Below are 17,033 nucleotides of genomic sequence, written 5' to 3' on the forward strand. Positions count from 1 at the left end.
TCCAGAAATAAAACATTCATTGAATCATGCTTTTAAAGCTGTTTAGTATTAAGTTAAATTAGCCAATAAAATTTTAGTATTAATAAATACACCTACTATACAATGTAACTAGATAGGAGATTTAAACAACTGAAATTAGAAGAAAACAAAATAATACAGATTATATAAAACAATAGCTAGAAAAAACAATTTTAAAAGTGAATTCAATATCCTACATTAAATATAGTTTATATCATCTTTATTACATATAAACAAAGACTAAGTAGAAATACAGGTCAAAGCTATAAGCACACTGTTTGTGGCTGTGTCAAAAGAAAGAATTTCCATCAAGAGACAAGGAAGACTACAGGTAAAATAAAATGAAAGCAAATCAGGACGTCAAAATCACATGGAATTTGAGATGGTTAAGCACTAGGTTGGTCTCTATTGTATTTAAAGACATGAAATCATCAAGTAATAAGTGCAGATAAATTTTTTTAAAAGGGGGGATGATAAACGGATGGGCTATGCTTTCCGAATTAAAAGGTAAGGAAGAACAGAGGAAACCTGTATGCAGAGTAAACTGAGGAGACTTGAGGAATAAGAAAATCAAGAGAGTCATAAGCTGAAAAACAATGAAGAAAACATACAAAGGAGGAGTTTGCAAACATACTAGCCGCAAGGTTCAAGTAGACTGGGTATGGCCAATGATTATAATAATAAGGAAGTGATTGGTTAATCATAGACTACATTGGTTAAGGATGTTGCTGCCCTAATTTTGAAGCGTTTAAGACAGACTGGAGACAACAGTGAATAACAGGGACTCCTCAGAGAAATTCTCTATCAAAAAAAGAGAAAATAGGGAACATCACTCCAGGAAACAGACAAAAACAGGATGGTTTTAAAATGAGAAAAATAGTTGACTGAAGTCTTTATAACTCTCCAGTATGTAGGGAGAAGCCAACAAAGCAAGAGCAACGTAGGGATTTCACCACCTTATTTATTCTTTATAAAGTAATTTTTTTCTTATGTTTTTTGCTTTTTTGTTTTTTGGCTTTTGGAGACAAAGTTTCTCTGTATAGCTGTGGAGGCTGCCCTGGTGTTCACTCTATAGACCAGTCTGGCCTCGACCTCACAGAATCTGCCAGCCACTGCCTCCTAAGTGCTGGGATGAAAGGCCTGCATGACCACTGCCTGGCTATGCAGTAATCTTTTAACCTTCAAAGTTAAAAGAAGTACAAGAAGTTGAAGAACCTGGTTAAAGCCACACAATAAAAATCCTTTCACTTTAAATCTATGCTCATGCTCTTTAATAGATTAACTTACTTGAAACAACAATAACTAAAAGAACATCCTGGTGGCATATAAACCGTTTCATCAAAATGAGAGGCTCATGAGTATGTGGTTACTTAGAACTGTCAAATTCTAACAGTAAATTGTCAAAGAGCAGGCTAAAGTGGATCTCTAGCTTCTTTTTACTTCTTTTATTACTTAGTTTGTATGCTAAGCATGGAACCCAAGTTCTTTTACATATGTGGCCATATCTGCATGTATTCTCTTTCACTTCCTATACCACTGTAAAACATGATAGATGGGTCAATGATCTAAGCATAAAAATTAACTCTGTAAAAGTTAACAAATATTTTTTTCAATTGTTTTTATTGAGCTATGTATTTTTCTCCTCTCATCTCCCCTTCTACCTTCTGTCATGATTGCCATGCTCCCAATTTAATCAGGAGATCTTATCTTTCTCTACTTTCCATGTAGATTAGATCTACGAATGTCTCTTAGGGTCCTCACTGTTGTCTAAGTTCTCTGGAATTGTGACTTATAGTCTGGTATTTTTTTTCTTTATGTTTAAAAGCCACTTATGAGTGAGTATATATTATATTTGTCTGACTGGGCCTGGAAAACCTCAATCAATATGATGTTTTCTAGATCATTCCATTTGCCTGCAAACTTCAAAGCATAATAATTTCTTCTACTGTATAGTAGTCCATTGTGTACATGTACCAAATTTCCTTATCCATTCTTCAGTTGAGGGGCATTCAGGTTGTTTCCATGTTCTGGCTATGACAAATAATGCTGCTATGAACATAGTTGAGCACAAGCCCTTGCGGTACAATGAAGCATATGCCCTTTGGGTATACACTGAAAATCGGTATTGCTGGGTCTTGAGGTAGGTTGTTTGTTTCTTTATGTGGTTTGGGTATCCGGGCTACTGTAGCCTCATAAAAATAGTTTGGCAAAGTTCCTTCTGTTTCTATTGTGTGGAACAATTTGAGGAGTATTGGTATTAGTTCTTTGAAAATACTTCTTGTAGTATTTTGAACTGGAACCATCTGGTCCTTGGTGTGGAAAGTCCTTCTATGTGTATTGCTTTTATTGGTTGATGAATAAAGCTGTTTTTGGCCAATGGCTTAACAAAATATAGCCAGCCTGGAAGAGATATACATGCCAGAGGGTAGGCAGGGTCAGGGAGATACCACGTACCTGCCAGAGGAGAAAGTTGCAAGTCATCAGCCAGAACTCTGCCAGTAGGCCAAGAGCCTTGTGGTAAAATATAAAATATAGAAATGGATTAAATTTAAGATGTAAGAGCTAGCTAGAAATATGCTTAAGGTATTGGCCAAACAGTGGCATTGCAACTAATATAGCTTCAGTGTGATAATTTCTACTCTGGGCAGATGGAAAATGAATAAGCAGCCTCCCCAACAAATTGGCATGCCAAACATGGTTGACTATATCCATGTAAAACCTGAGAAAGCTTACAAAGTAATTCTAGACATAAAAGAACAGAATTAAGCATGGCTTTTTGGAAGCAGGATTTTTTGGGGTGGGCTTTGTTTGCTAGAAGTAAGCAGAGGCATGATTCCTTTAAGAGAGGTTATCCTGAATCAGTGATAGCAAAAAACAAAGGAACTTACAGAAGTTATGGTTCAAGTGGATTTAATAGACATCTACAGAACATTCCACCCAAACACGAAAGAATATACTTTCTTTTAAGCACCTCATGGTACCTTCTCAAAAACTGACCACATACTCAGTAAAAAGCAAACCTCAACAAATAAAAAAGGAAATTGAAATAACCCCCTGTATTTTTTCAGGTCACCATGGCTTAAAGTTAGAATTCAACAACAACACCAATTGCAGAAAGTCTACACACTCATAGAAGTTGAAAAATGTTCAGCTAAATCACCACTAGGTCAAGGAAGAAATAAAGAAGTTAAAGACTTCTTAGAATTCAATGAAAATGACCGCACACTATACCCAAACTTATGGGACACAATGAAAGCAGTGCTAAGAAAGTTCACAGCATTAAGTGCCTACATAAAGAACTTGGAGAAATCTTACATTAGTCACCTAACAGCACTCATGAAAACTCTAGAACAAAAGGAAACAAACTCACCCAAGTGGGGTAGATAATCAAATTGAGGGTTGAAATCAATAAAATAGAAACAAAGAAAGCAAAACTAATAATCAATGAGACAGTCGGTACTTTGAGAAAATCAACATGACAGATAAACCCTTATTCAAACTAACCAAAAGGCAAAGAGAGAATATACAAATTAACAAAATCAAAAATGAGGAGAACACTGAGGAAATCCAGAGAATCAGGTCATACTTCAAAAACCTGTACTCCACAAAATTGAAAAATGTAAAAGAAATGGACAATTTCTGAATAGGTACTACATACCAAAATTAAATCAAGAACACATAGACAATTTAAATAGACCAATAACCCCTAAATAAATAAAAGCAGTCATAAAACTCTCCCAGCCAAAAAAAGCCCAGGAACAGATGGTTTCAGCACAGAATTCCACAAGCACTTCAAAGAACAGTTAATACCAATACTACTCAAAAGTATTCCACACAATAGAAACAGAAGGGACACTATCAAACTCATTTTACAAGGCGAAAGTTACCCTGGTATCCAAACCACACAAAAATGCGACCAAGAAAGAAAACTACAGACCAATCCTGCATACTGATAAGAAAAAAACTCAATAAAATACTGGCAAATCAAATGCAAGAACATATCAGAAAATCACCTACCATGAACAAGTCTGCGTCATCCCAGAGATGCAGGGGTGGTTCAACATATGTACTCTACCATATAAAAAAACTGAATGAAAAAACCACATAATCATCTCATTACATAGAGGAAAGGCCTTTAACAAAATCTAACACTCATTCATGATAAAGATCTTAGAGAGATCAGGGTTACAAGGAACATACCTATACGTAATAAAGGCTATTTAATATACAGCAAGCTAAAAGGCAACATCAATCTGGCAACATCAATCTAAACGGAGAGAAACTTACAGTGATCCTACTGACTGAAATCAGGAACAAGACAAGGCTGTCCACTCTCTCCATATCTATTTAATACAGTACTCAAGTTCTAGCTAGAGCAATAAATCAAGAAAAGTAGACCAAGGGGATACAAATCGGAAAGAAAGAAGTCAACTTTCACTACTTGCAGATGATATGAGTTTACATAAATGATGCAAAAAAATTCTACCAGGGAACTCCTACAGCTGATACATACCTTCAGTAATGTGAAAGGATACAACTTAAACTAAAAAAAATTCAGTAGCCTCCTATATACAGATGATAAACAGGCTGAGAAAGAAATAAAAGAATCATCACACTTTTTTCATAATAGCCACAAACAACATAAAATATCTTGGGGTGAGTCTAAACAAATAATGAAAAACATTTATGACAAGAACTTTAAGAAAGAAATTGAAAATATCAGAAAATGGAAAGATCTCACATGCTCTTGGATAGGCGGAATCAACATAGTAAAAATGGCAATCTTATCAAAAGCAGTCTACAGATTCAATGCAATCCCCATCAAAATCCCAACAAAATTCTTCATAGACCTTGAAAGACCAATACTCAACTTCATATGGAAAAACAAAAAGCCCAGGATAGCCAAAACAATCCTGTACAAAAAAAAGTACTTCTGGAGGCATCACCATCCCTGACTTCAAGCTCTACTATAGAGCTATAGTAATGAAAAGAGCATTGTATTGGCACAAAAACAGACAGATGGATCAATGGAATTGAACCAAAGACCCAGATATTAATCCACACACCTATGAACACCTGATGTCCAACAGAGGCTAAAATTATACAATCAAAAAAAGGAAGCATCTTCAACAAATGGTGTTGGCAACATAGGAAAATGTAAATATCAACAAATGGTCAACATATGTAGAAGGAGCGGTGGACTAAGTTCCTGCCACCTGGCTAAAGGCTGCCTGGCTAGCTTAGGGCCAGAAACAACAACACACAAACTGTATTCTTTAAACACTGCCTGGCCCATTATATCTAGCCTCTTCTTGGCTAACTCTCATATCTTGCTTAACCCATATTTAGTAATCTGTGTAGCACCAAGAGGTCGTGTCTTACCGGGAAAGATTCAACATGTCTGACCTGGCGGCTTGCTCCATCACATCTGACCAGAGAGGAGAGGAATGGCATCTGGCTCACTTCCCTTCTTCCCAGCATTCTGTTCTGTCTACTCCACCTACCTAATTTTCTGACCTATCAGACCAAGCAGTTTTCTTTATTGATTAACCAATGAAACAACAGATTGACAAATGACCTTCCCACATCAACCGTAGAAAAATGTAAACAGATCCATATCTATAACCATGTACAAAACTCAAGTCCAAATGGATCAACATAAATCCAGCTACACTGAACCTCACAGAAGAGAAGTAACCTTGATCGCACTGAAGGAGACCACTTCCTAAATATAACACCAGTAGCAGAGACACTGAGATCAACAATTAATAAATGGGACCTCCTGAAACTGAGAAGTTTCTGTAAGGCAAAGGACATAGTGAAAAAGACAAAACAGCAACCCACAGAATGGGAAACAATCTTCACCAACCCCACTTAAGACAGATGGCTGATCTCCAAAATATACAAAGAACTCAAGAACCTAGATATCATAATACCAAATAATCCAATTAAAAGTGGGGTACAGATCTAAACAGAGAATTCTCAACAAAGGAATCTCTAATGGATGGCAAGGCACTTTAGAAACTGCTCAACAACCTTAGCCATCAGAGAAATGCAAATCAAAATGATTCTGAGATACCACCTTACACAAGTCAGGATGGCTAAGACCAAAAACACTAATGACAGCTTGTGCTGGAGAGGATGCCGAGTAAGGAAGACACTCCTCCATTGTCTGTAGGATTGCAAACTTGTACAGCCACTTTGGAAATCAATATGGCGGTTTCTCAAAAAAATGGAATCAATCTACCCCAAGACCCAGCAATACCACCCTTGAGCATGTACCCAAAGGATGCTCAATCATACTAAAAGGACATTTGCTCAATTATGTTAATAGCATTATTATTCTTAATAGCCAGAACCTGGAAACAATCTAGATACCCCTCAACCAAATAGATAAAGCAAATGTGGTATGTTTACATAATAGAGTACTACTCAGAGGTGAAAAACAACATCTTGAAATTTCTAGGCAAATGAATGGAATTAGAAAAAAACATTCTGAGTGAGGTAACACAGACACAGAAAGACAAACCCAGTATGTACTTACTCAGAAGTAGATATTAGACATTAAGCAAAGAACAACCGCCTACAGTCCACATCCCTAGAGAAGTCAGGAAACAAGGAGAACCCTTCAAGAGACATACATGGATCTCCTCCCCCTACTTCCCAGGAAGGGGAAGACAAGATCTTAGTAAATTGGTAGTATGGAGAAGGAGGAAGAGTGGTAGGGGAGTAGGGAGGGGAGAAGGGGAACAGGGAGGAGAATATGAGAGATCGAGAAGATCAGATGGGTAAAGGACAAAGAGGGAGAGCAAGGGAAGAGACACCTTGAAAGAGAGAGCCACTGTGGGATTATTGAGAAACTAGGTACAAGGAAAACTCCCAGGAAACCACAAGGATGACCCCAGCTAAGAATGTAAGCAATAGTGGAGAGGGTACCTAAACTACCTTCCCCTGAAATCAGATTCATGACTACCTTAACTATCATCATAGAACCTTCCTCCAGTAACTGACGGTAGCAGATGAAAAGATCCACAGCTAATCACTGGGCCAAACTCCTGGATTCTAGTCATGGAGAGAGAGGAAGGACATTATAAGGAAAGGAGTCAAGACCATGATGGTAAGAGCCACAAAAATGCTGACTTAAGCTAGTGTGAGTTCACTGACTCCAGACTGACTTCTGAGGAACCAGCAAAAGACCAAAGTAGGTCCTGTGAGGGAGACAGTTGTGTGGCATGGGCAATTGGTAGGGCCACTATCAGTGCATGAATTGGCTCTCTAAAGCCAATTCCCTATGAAGGGGTATCTTGCTCAGCCTAGATACAGAGGGGAGGGCCTTGGTCCTACCTCAAGCGATGTGACAGACCTTGTTGACTCCCCATGGGAGGCCTCACCCTCTGAGGAATGGATAAGGATGTGGTGGGGAGAGGTGGGAGGAGTGAGAGGACAAGAAGGAGAGGGAACTGGGATTAGTATGAAAATAAGATTGTTTTAAAAATAAAAAAAATTAAAAAGACATGTAACAAAAAGAATATATGCTGCAGCCAACTAAGTAGGATGAATTGGACATTTCATAGACTTCTGAGAATGGACAAACCAAACTATCATATTTCAGAATAATTAAGATTATTAAAAATTTTAAGTTCATTAAATCTTAAATCAACTATTTTACTTCTAGAATTTATTCAAAAAAGAAAAACTAAAGAAAGGTCTGTGCCCAATCATCTTGTTAGCCTCACTGTACATTTTGCACAGAGTTACTCAATGATACTAACTAAACCGTCTGAAAACAAACCTATTTCATCAAAAACTAACACAGAAGCATCTCAGTCATGAGGTAGTCTTTCTTCTTATACTACTAAGACCTTTTACAAAAATAGTACTCCATTTTTAATAACTTATTTATATTCAGAAAGATAAGGAATGGGCAGTAAGTATGAGGTAATTTGTGGCATATTTATAAGCGTTAGAATAATTGTGGCTGTGTACTACCATTCAGTATTAAATATAAACCTTTGAATCATGCACTTTAACTGTAAATGTTGTATTTTCAATGAATCTCAACAAAGTTATTAAAAATGGCAGCATGCGGTCAGACATGGGTGTTGTCTACGTCTTGATATGCAGGCAACAGGAAGTAGACTGAGTATATGAGACCTCAAAGCCCACCTCCATAGTGATACTTCCTCCAGGAAGATACTACCTACTGGAACAAAGTCACACTTCCTAACAGTGCCATTCTCTATGAGTTTATGATGACCAGTTACATTCGAACTACCAAAATAGCCACATCTATCTTGTTTGGTCTGAGCCAAGCTAGGCTTTTATGCTCATAGTGGTCACTTTTTCCTTCCAAGTTTCTCCATGAGCTCCCCAAACAAGAGACGCCTATGGGCATTGGGTGCAGGTGTTTGTTTTTGAAGAAAAAGGGGTGACTGTCCACGGTTAACTGTAAGGTGTATGGATCCCACAGGGATTTGTACCCTGAGACAGAATAAACTCATTTAATCAGAGCTAAGCTCAGCACAAGCAGGAAGTAATCATGTTGCTTTATTGCCATCTTGGCTAATGATCTCATCAAGAGGGAAACAGACATGCAACTTGGACAATGATGTCATTAAGAAAGCAGCAACCAATCAACTTGACTTCTACCTTGGTTGGTAACATCAAGATGGAGAGAACCATGTATCTTCATCATCTTAGTTAATACCACCACAAGGCATACATGGTGGTACACATACTACTTCCCAGTTCCTCTGAGCCCTGAGGGACAGGGGATGGGGATGGGAAGGGTCACAAAACCCCTACAAGTTCCTACACCACAAGTCTTTAGTCATATATCCCAGTTCCCTCTCCCAACTCTTTCATTTTTGGTTTTCAACTTCCCAGATGACTACTGGATCACAGAATTACAAAAGCCAGAGAGGACTCAACATGGAACTCAACTCAGCCCTACAAAATAATAGGGCTAATGAATTTTTATTTCAGACTACAAAGGTAATACCAAACCTCCATGGTTGATTTTAAAATTTGAAACACTGTTCTGCATGATATTATTTACTATAGTTTCCAAAGGGGGCTTGATGTGGGAGTGTCATATATCAATCTGTTGATTTCATTGGTTAAGCAATAAAGAAACTGCTAGGCCCATTTGATAGGCCCACCCTTAGGTGGGTGGAGTAAACAGAACAGAAGGCTGGGAGAAAGAAGCTGAGTCAGAGAATCGCCATGGTTCTCCCACTCCAGGGAGATGCAGGTTAAGATCATTCCTGGTAAGCCAGCTCGTGGGCTATAGCAGATTATTAGAAATAGGCTAGCCAGGTGCGAGAGCTAGCCTAGAATAGGCTAGATAGAAATGGGCCAAGCGGTGTTTAAAAGAATACAGTTTCCGTGTAATTATTTCGGGGCATAAGCTAGCCGGGCAGGCAGCTGGGGTGTTGGGGACGCAGCCCCACCACTCTTATTACTACAAAATGGCGCCCGACGTGATGGACTAAACCCACTTAAAAAACCTGAGAAGGCTTAAAAATAAGGGAGAGAGAGTTTAACACAGATTTTTGCTGTTTGTTGGTGGCGTGCTGTAGAGAGATTTCCTGATTCGGCAACAGCAGCAGAAAAAAATGCTGTGTCAATTTAAAGCTCAACTTCTTGGGGCTGTGCTGCCAGCGTGAACTCTGGCTTTAAAGCATTTCAATGGATTTTATGGGCCTGGATGTTTATGTTCCCTCTTGGGATCGGAAGGCGAGTGCTCTGAGACCGTGATGATGACTCAGAGCTCCCCACCTGCTCCTGGGCAGAAGGCAGAATCAGGCTTAGGCAGGCAGAAGAGAATGGCGGATTCCTGCCACCATACAGAGACGTGTTTTCAGACTGTGCAGTGCTCTGCGTGTCAGATTTGGATGTAACTTGGATGAAAAGAATTTTTGTGCTGCACGCTCAGTCTCAGAATTAAAGTGCTGAGTGCCACTCCTACCTGGCGGCCCCAGAGCTAGCACAAAATGGTACGTCCTCCATTCTGAAATTTTCCTGACTCAGCAGCAGGAAAAAACTGGCTGTTTTAAAATGCTGGCTTTCTGGGCTGTGCCACCATTGCAATCTCTGTCTGGCTCCTGCGGGAGACAGAGCTTTTGAATGTAGCATTTGGAGTAAAGTGCTACGATTTGTTTGATGGCAACTAGACTGCTGTGTGCCTAAAAGGGGGACTTTGCGTGCCGCAGCTCAGAGGCACAAGCCGCTCTGCCATGCTAGTGGTGTAATGTGCAAGGATCAGAGGCACGAGCGGCTCCGCCATGTTGGACTGGGCGGGGCCAGCAGGCAGTACCTGTTTTTGACGTAGGAATTTCACAGCTTAGATTCTTAAGTGCCTAGTGATTTAAAGACTCAAATCAAAACTGCTCCTGGATAGTAAAAAATTGCAGATTCACAATAGAACAGATTCAGACCACTAAATGAGTCACACTGTTGGATGAATGTACGTAGGCTTGAGAGAGAAAAAAAAAGAATATAGAGATAAAGTTAATGGTTTTAAAAAAAAAGGTAAAGTCTTTAAAGAGACAGAGTACAGATAGTTAAGAGATTAAAAGAAATAAAGAAAAATAAGCCACGTAAAAATGGAAAATTCACAGAGAGTCTGGATTATGTACATTGTGTTTTCTTTAAAAGTTTTGACTGTAAAGGAGCTAAGTACAGAGAGACATTTCATTACATGGGCTGCCAAGCTAAACCAGATTGGATATAAGGGTATTATGATTTCAAAATTTGGGTCTAAGGATATGATGCTTTGGAGAGGGTCTTCTTTTGTTTTCGCAGAGGACCAGACCCTGTGGATTGCATCTATCCTGATATGGTATAATAGACCACGACCTCCCGAAAAGTTGCTTGTGAACACCCTCAAGAAATTACTTCACTCAACTGCCAACTGAGATAAACCTGGCACACAGGTTACACCCTAAATGATCTGATTAACAGCGCCCCCATTCAGCAGGAAGCAGTTTGGAGAGAAAAAACTGCGCCCATGTTCCCAAAATATTGTTTATAAATGTTCTTTTACATTTAAAGGGTAAAATGATATAGGTATGAATAATTTGCATTGGTATGGATTTTACGGTCAATTTTGTTATATGTATTTCTTGATCTTGATTAAGGTATTGTGATTGTGTAATTCATTTAAAAATGTACTGTATAATTAAGAAATATAGGTTGTTAATGGATAATCATCGATAATAGTAAAGCTTGTAGTCATGTTAGTTAGATTTTCTAGATATATAGAGATATATTTCAGATAGGCATTCTTCATATCTCTCAAAGGCTGCAGAATATGGCATTTAATGTTTTAATAACTTAGGACTTTTCATGACAATGAGGCACTCTGCTTCTGGCGGCACCAATCTACTTCGAGAGGAAGATGGGCATTGAAGAGGATCCTTATGGAGTTTGATAACCATTTGGGCAAGAAACTGCTCTTACCTGGACTATTGCATAAACTGGACACAGAGAACCCGCAGAGAGAGGACTGCTGAACTTGCCTAAAGGTGAGATGGTCTTTCGGGATTCCTGACTCATGAAAGAGTCTGCGAGACATTCTGCAGGACACAGCAGAAAGTGACTGAACTGTCTTTGGAATTTCCTGCTTGATGAAAATGTCTGCTGGATACTATGGGCCTCAAGGCTGAAGATGGATGCCCCAACAGTACAGAGGAACTTTGGGTGACTGTACAGGCAGCGAGATGTCTCTGTCATTTCTAGAGCTTTGGATTTCTTGTATACTTAGGTAATATTATATCCTTCTGGAGTCTTTGATGGAGTTGAAGAATGGATAGGTAGTTATAGTTTTCCATTGTTATGATAAAAGATAAAGTAGATATAAATATTGTAACTGTAATTCTTGCTTGATAACTGTTTTTGCTATATGTAATTTTACTATGTTAAAGTTAAAGCCTTCCTTTTTTTGTTTAAACAGAAAAAGGGGAAGTGATGTGGGAGTGTCATATATCAATCTGTTGATTTCATTGGTTAAGCAATAAAGAAACTGCTAGGCCCATTTGATAGGCCCACCCTCAGGGGGTTGGAGTAAACAGAATGGAAGGCAGGGAGAAAGAAGCTGAGTCAGAGAGTCGCCATGGTTCTCCCACTCCAGGGAGATGCAGGTTAAGATCATTCCTGGTAAGCCAGCTCGTGGGCTACAGCAGATTATTAGAAATAGGCTAGCCAGGTGCGAGAGCTAGCCTAGAAGAGGCTAGATAGAAATGGGCCAAGCGGTGTTTAAAAGAATACAGTTTCCGTGTAATTATTTCGAGTAAAGCTAGTCGTGGGGGCGGCTGGGTGCCGGGGACGCAGCCCCGCCACTCCTACTACAACAGGGGCTTGAAGCTACACTTGGTATTTAGCATACCTCCTCTAACCTAGTCTATACCTACTGGAAGCAGTTAGAAGAAGATCCATTTCATCAACAGCAGCAAGACAATATTGAGTAGTTGTAGAGAAGAATAGCATGCTATGGTAGTTGGGCTTACTATAACAATAAACACCAAACTCTATCATTCACAAACAGTTATCTCCTGACCACATTGGTTTTAAGGTAACCAAAAAAAAAAAAAAAACCACCAAAAAAATGCTACACGTGTATTTTTAAATTACAACAGGCAATGTCAAATCAAGCCTACACCTCCCATACAAATTATGAGTTTTTTCTTAAAAGTGGATCTCCATAACAATTTAAACATTAGGTCTTAGGACTTCAAAGAATAATAATATGATGGAAAAATTTTAAAAGAAGAAAAGGGGGAAAGAGAATATCTAAGAATAAAATAAATTATACCGGTTTTATTATTTCTATAGAAAAAAACACTAGAGGCTATTATCAAAGATTATTGTTCATTTGATTCTGCCAGTCAAAAGGAGGAAAAAGCGAAAAAAGAAACAAACAAAACAGCTCACAGGTCTATCTTAAATCAACAATGTTATGTCCATTTGTCAAGAAAAAAAGGAAACACTTTTAAGATAAAATATTTTATAGAAGACCAAACTATGGAACTGCATTATTTCTATACCTAACATAATGTTAATTTAGTTAGATTATCATAGAAAACTCTGTTAAAGAAACCAAATGCTCCAATTAGCTAGAAATTTACAAAAATTCAAAATCAATCTTTGCTTTAAGAATCAGTGTTGGAGAGATGGTTCATTGGGCAATGTGCTTATTGTACAAGTATAACAGCCTGATTTTGTATTCGTAGCATACGCATAAAAGCCAGACTGTGCGGCATGTACTACGTATCTGTAATCTCAGTGCTAGAGGGAGAGAACATAGGGAGACCCTGGAGCTTGATGATCAGCCAGTCTAGCAGAAATGGCAAGCTAAGCTCCAGTGGTTTCCACTCACACACACACACACACGCACACGCACAATACATGCATGAACACACACACAAACATGCACACACACATATTATTCTTTTTTTTTTTTAGTTTTTCGAGACAGGGTTTCTCTGTAGCTTTGGAGCCTGTCCTGGCACTAGCTTTTGTAGAGCAGGCTGGCCTCGAACTCACAGAGATCCGCCTGCCTCTGCCTCCCGAGTGCTGGGATTAAAGGCGTGTGCCACCACCGCCCGGCCATATTATTATTTAAAATGTAATTTCACATATACTTTACATTTACTTTTCATCTATTTACTTTCCTTGACAATTATGAAAAGTAGAATGCATGGAAGTGAAATTACTATATGGAATAAAGCCTTTATTCAGGTAACTAATGTCTTTTGTGCTGCGTGTATTTTACAAAGACACTTGCTGCTGAAGTATTGTTAAGCTGCTTCTTCATTAATTTTTCAGGACTCCACTGCCTTAAAAATCCCAAGAAAAATGAAACAAAACTACAGAAACCATATCTGTTGCAGCAACAGATGGAGCATATCAGTTTCATGAAATCAGTGGGAATCAGTTGTGGTTGTTTGAAAAAATAGTGGCCCCCAGAGGGAGTGGCACTGTTAGGAGGTGTGGCCTTGTTGGAATAAGTTTCTTCTTGCTAGTGGAAGTGTATCACTATGGAGGCCAGCTTTGAGGTCTCATATATGCTCAAGAGCTCAAGATACTACCGGTTTCTCAGATCACTTTCTGTTTCCTGCAAGATAAGATATAGGACACTTGGCTACTTTTCCAGTCTGTCAGCATGCCACCATGTCGCACAATGATCATAACGGACTAAACCTCAGAAAACATAAGCCATCACAATTAAAAGGTTTTCTTTCTGTAAGAGTTGCCATGGTCATGGTCTCTCTCCACGGCCACAGAAACTCTAAGACAAATGATAAGAAAATGAACTTTAGAAGTCCACTGAACCTCAGCTACCTCACCTAAAAATGAGTTTCTAATTTACTAGTTAGTTGGAAGAACTAAATGCTCTCATGTGCATAAAATGCTTAGAACAGTGCCTACCTACCACACAGTAAATGCTTGCTTAGTACTTGCTACCTATTACCCTGCTCTTTCTCTTCCTTACACACTGACTTCACCTTTCTCTCTGGGTAGTAAGGCCGGCTATGTAACATCCTTGGCATCAGCTTCCTGAACATCTTCCCTTTCACAGTGTGCTCCAATGTTTTATTTGTAGCTCTGACTTTGTGTTTATTGTGCTTTTTGCTTCCTGCAAAAATGCAATGACTTACTATTTCAGTATTTAGAATTGTAAATTTCAAAATCTATAAATAAAAAGTTAAAATAAATTATTTTATAGGAAATCAGTCCTGATTATAAATGCAGACTAATGACTTTTTCCTTTACACAAAAAAGACATGATTTGAAATAGCCCAAAATCTTTTCCTTGCAAATAATACTATACAGTATCACAGTTCTTAATTGGTTTGAAATCAAGTATTATAAATTATTGAGAAAGACCAGGATAACTTAGTATATATAGATCTTGGGATATAACATAAAGATCTTATAAAATCTATCAATTTGGTTAATCATGTTTTAATATTTGAATATTTTATTTTTCCATTACCTAAATTAGTAACACTTTCTATGCTGGGGTTTGTGGGGGTGACTGATTTCATGGATTTGTACATATTACCTAAGTGAACTACCACTGAACTCTACCTTCAGGATCACACAATACTATTTCAGTGTTTTCTCATTTACCCAGAAGTCAGTAACCTCAAGGTGACCACTGTATTCTAGAAATGGGGCTCTGAGATGGAAAAGGTCTCTGCAGAAGAAATCCACAAAAGTGATTGCGTTCTCTCTTCGGCTTATCAAATCATTGTCTTATTATGGGCCTTATTATCACCCTGACCACATGTTCTGTTCAGAAAGTCTGCTGCTTTTCTTTATAAACTTACTGCTTTTCCTTTATAAACTGTGAGCACCTTGGGGGGGAATATAATTTTACAATAAGCAAATATTTTGTTTCTACTTAAGCCTCCCCCTAACTTTTTTTCAGAATCAACTGAATAATTGTACCTGAAATAATTGCAACTGTGGCATTTGCCTTATAGTGCTTTTATTTCTTGATTTACTTTACAATGATCAATTATAATTGAGAAAAATATTGTTTTAAAAAACTGTATAAAATAACAAGGGCCAAGAAAAGTCTTAAAACTGTAAGTGTGTTATCTTTGGCTATAATGACTTAGCTTCCTGAATCACTAGTCTATCAGTTCCTTATTGAAGAATCTACAAGTCATTAATGACATCTGTCAGCAGTTGTAGTGTTTCATTTTATATATAACTAGCCAAATAGTGTGTTGTGAGTAATATATCATGATGCATATTTAAGGTTTTCAAAATAAAGAGTCTTGAGCAATAGTAGCTAGTACCACAGCTACTATTAACAGTTAAGTTGAAGTGATTATTTTCTGACATCTGTATATCAAGTTTATAAATGACTAATTGGTATTTGTATATTCTTTAAAATAAAACTTTATGATATAACATTGCTTAGTCTCTGCTTTAACACATTGCTTTATATTGGGGGAATGCACTGTAGAATGGAAAGAAGAAAATGATATTCAAAGGTGGCTTTCTGTTTAAGAAAGAAAATCACAGTGAACAGCTCCCTAATTTCTCAGATCCCAATGACCGGAGAATAATTCTAACCAGCAGGGGGAGATAGGAAGGAGAGTAGTAAGACAAAGAACAGGCTACAAGCAAGAAAAGACGTTATAATTATAGCTGGGAACACAGAATTTGCTAAAGGAAGTCTACTGTATAATTATATTCGAAAATTTAGCAAGATGCCCAGAGGCTGACTCGCAGCTGTCAGGGACTGGTAACTTTACTTCTGTTCATGCAACTACCACTTCAGCAACTAAATCTAGTATCTAGATGTGTTACTAGAACTGAGACAGAGTAAAGGGATAGATCTTCTAAAAGATCTTATTTTCTCAAATAGGATAGAAGCATCTATTCCAACAAACTTTCTCACTTGAGCTGTCTTTTTAGGTTTCCCTCCTTCAAAACCTAAAAATTATGACAGCAAAACTATTATCTATAGGCAGATCTCACCCCTAAATTCTGAGATTTGAATACAGTTCCAAATTCAGCATGCTTATAACAAATTCCACTTATCGTCATTAGTTCCAAATTTGCTTTCCCCAATCCTACTCTACTCTTATCCAGCTAATGGGACAAAAAACTAACCCCATCTCGTTGAGTGTTCTTATTTAGAAACCAGTTGCACAGCAGTTTGCAAGTGACAATGAGGACATTAGGGTGGGTCCTAGTCCATGAATGATGCCTTATAAAAGGAAGAAGTGTAGACTCATATACCAAGGAAAATTGTAGGCAGAGAAACAAAAAAATGGCCATACAATGTAAAATATCATCCACAAATCAAGAATATCAAGAATTCCCCAGGGCTGGAGAGATGGCTCAGAGGTTAATAGCACTGCCTGCTCTTCCGAAGGTCCTGAGTTCAATTCCCAGCAACCACATGGTGGCTCACAAGCATCTGTAATGGGTCTGGTGCCCTCTTTTGGCCTACAGGCATACACACAGACAGAATATTGTATACATAATCA

General features: G+C 38.1%; 1 protein-coding gene across 5 annotated transcripts in view; it reads right to left on the reverse strand.

Moving 5' to 3' along the window:
• Positions 1-17,033, reverse strand: part of Tbc1d5 (TBC1 domain family member 5) — a 436,877-nt gene that overhangs the window by 355,755 nt on the left and 64,089 nt on the right. Inside the window, exon 1 of one of the 5 annotated variants that reach the window (XM_075980965.1) lies at positions 14,852-14,862. The exons of the other annotated variants lie outside the window; for them this stretch is intronic. The gene's annotated coding sequence lies outside the window, so the exon portion shown is untranslated. Of the gene's footprint in view, positions 1-14,851; positions 14,863-17,033 lie in introns of those variants that run through there. 5 annotated transcript variants of the gene reach the window in all.

The sequence above is a fragment of the Microtus pennsylvanicus genome, chromosome 7, assembly GCF_037038515.1.
Source record: "Microtus pennsylvanicus isolate mMicPen1 chromosome 7, mMicPen1.hap1, whole genome shotgun sequence".
NCBI classification, from domain to species: Eukaryota; Metazoa; Chordata; class Mammalia; order Rodentia; family Cricetidae; genus Microtus; species Microtus pennsylvanicus.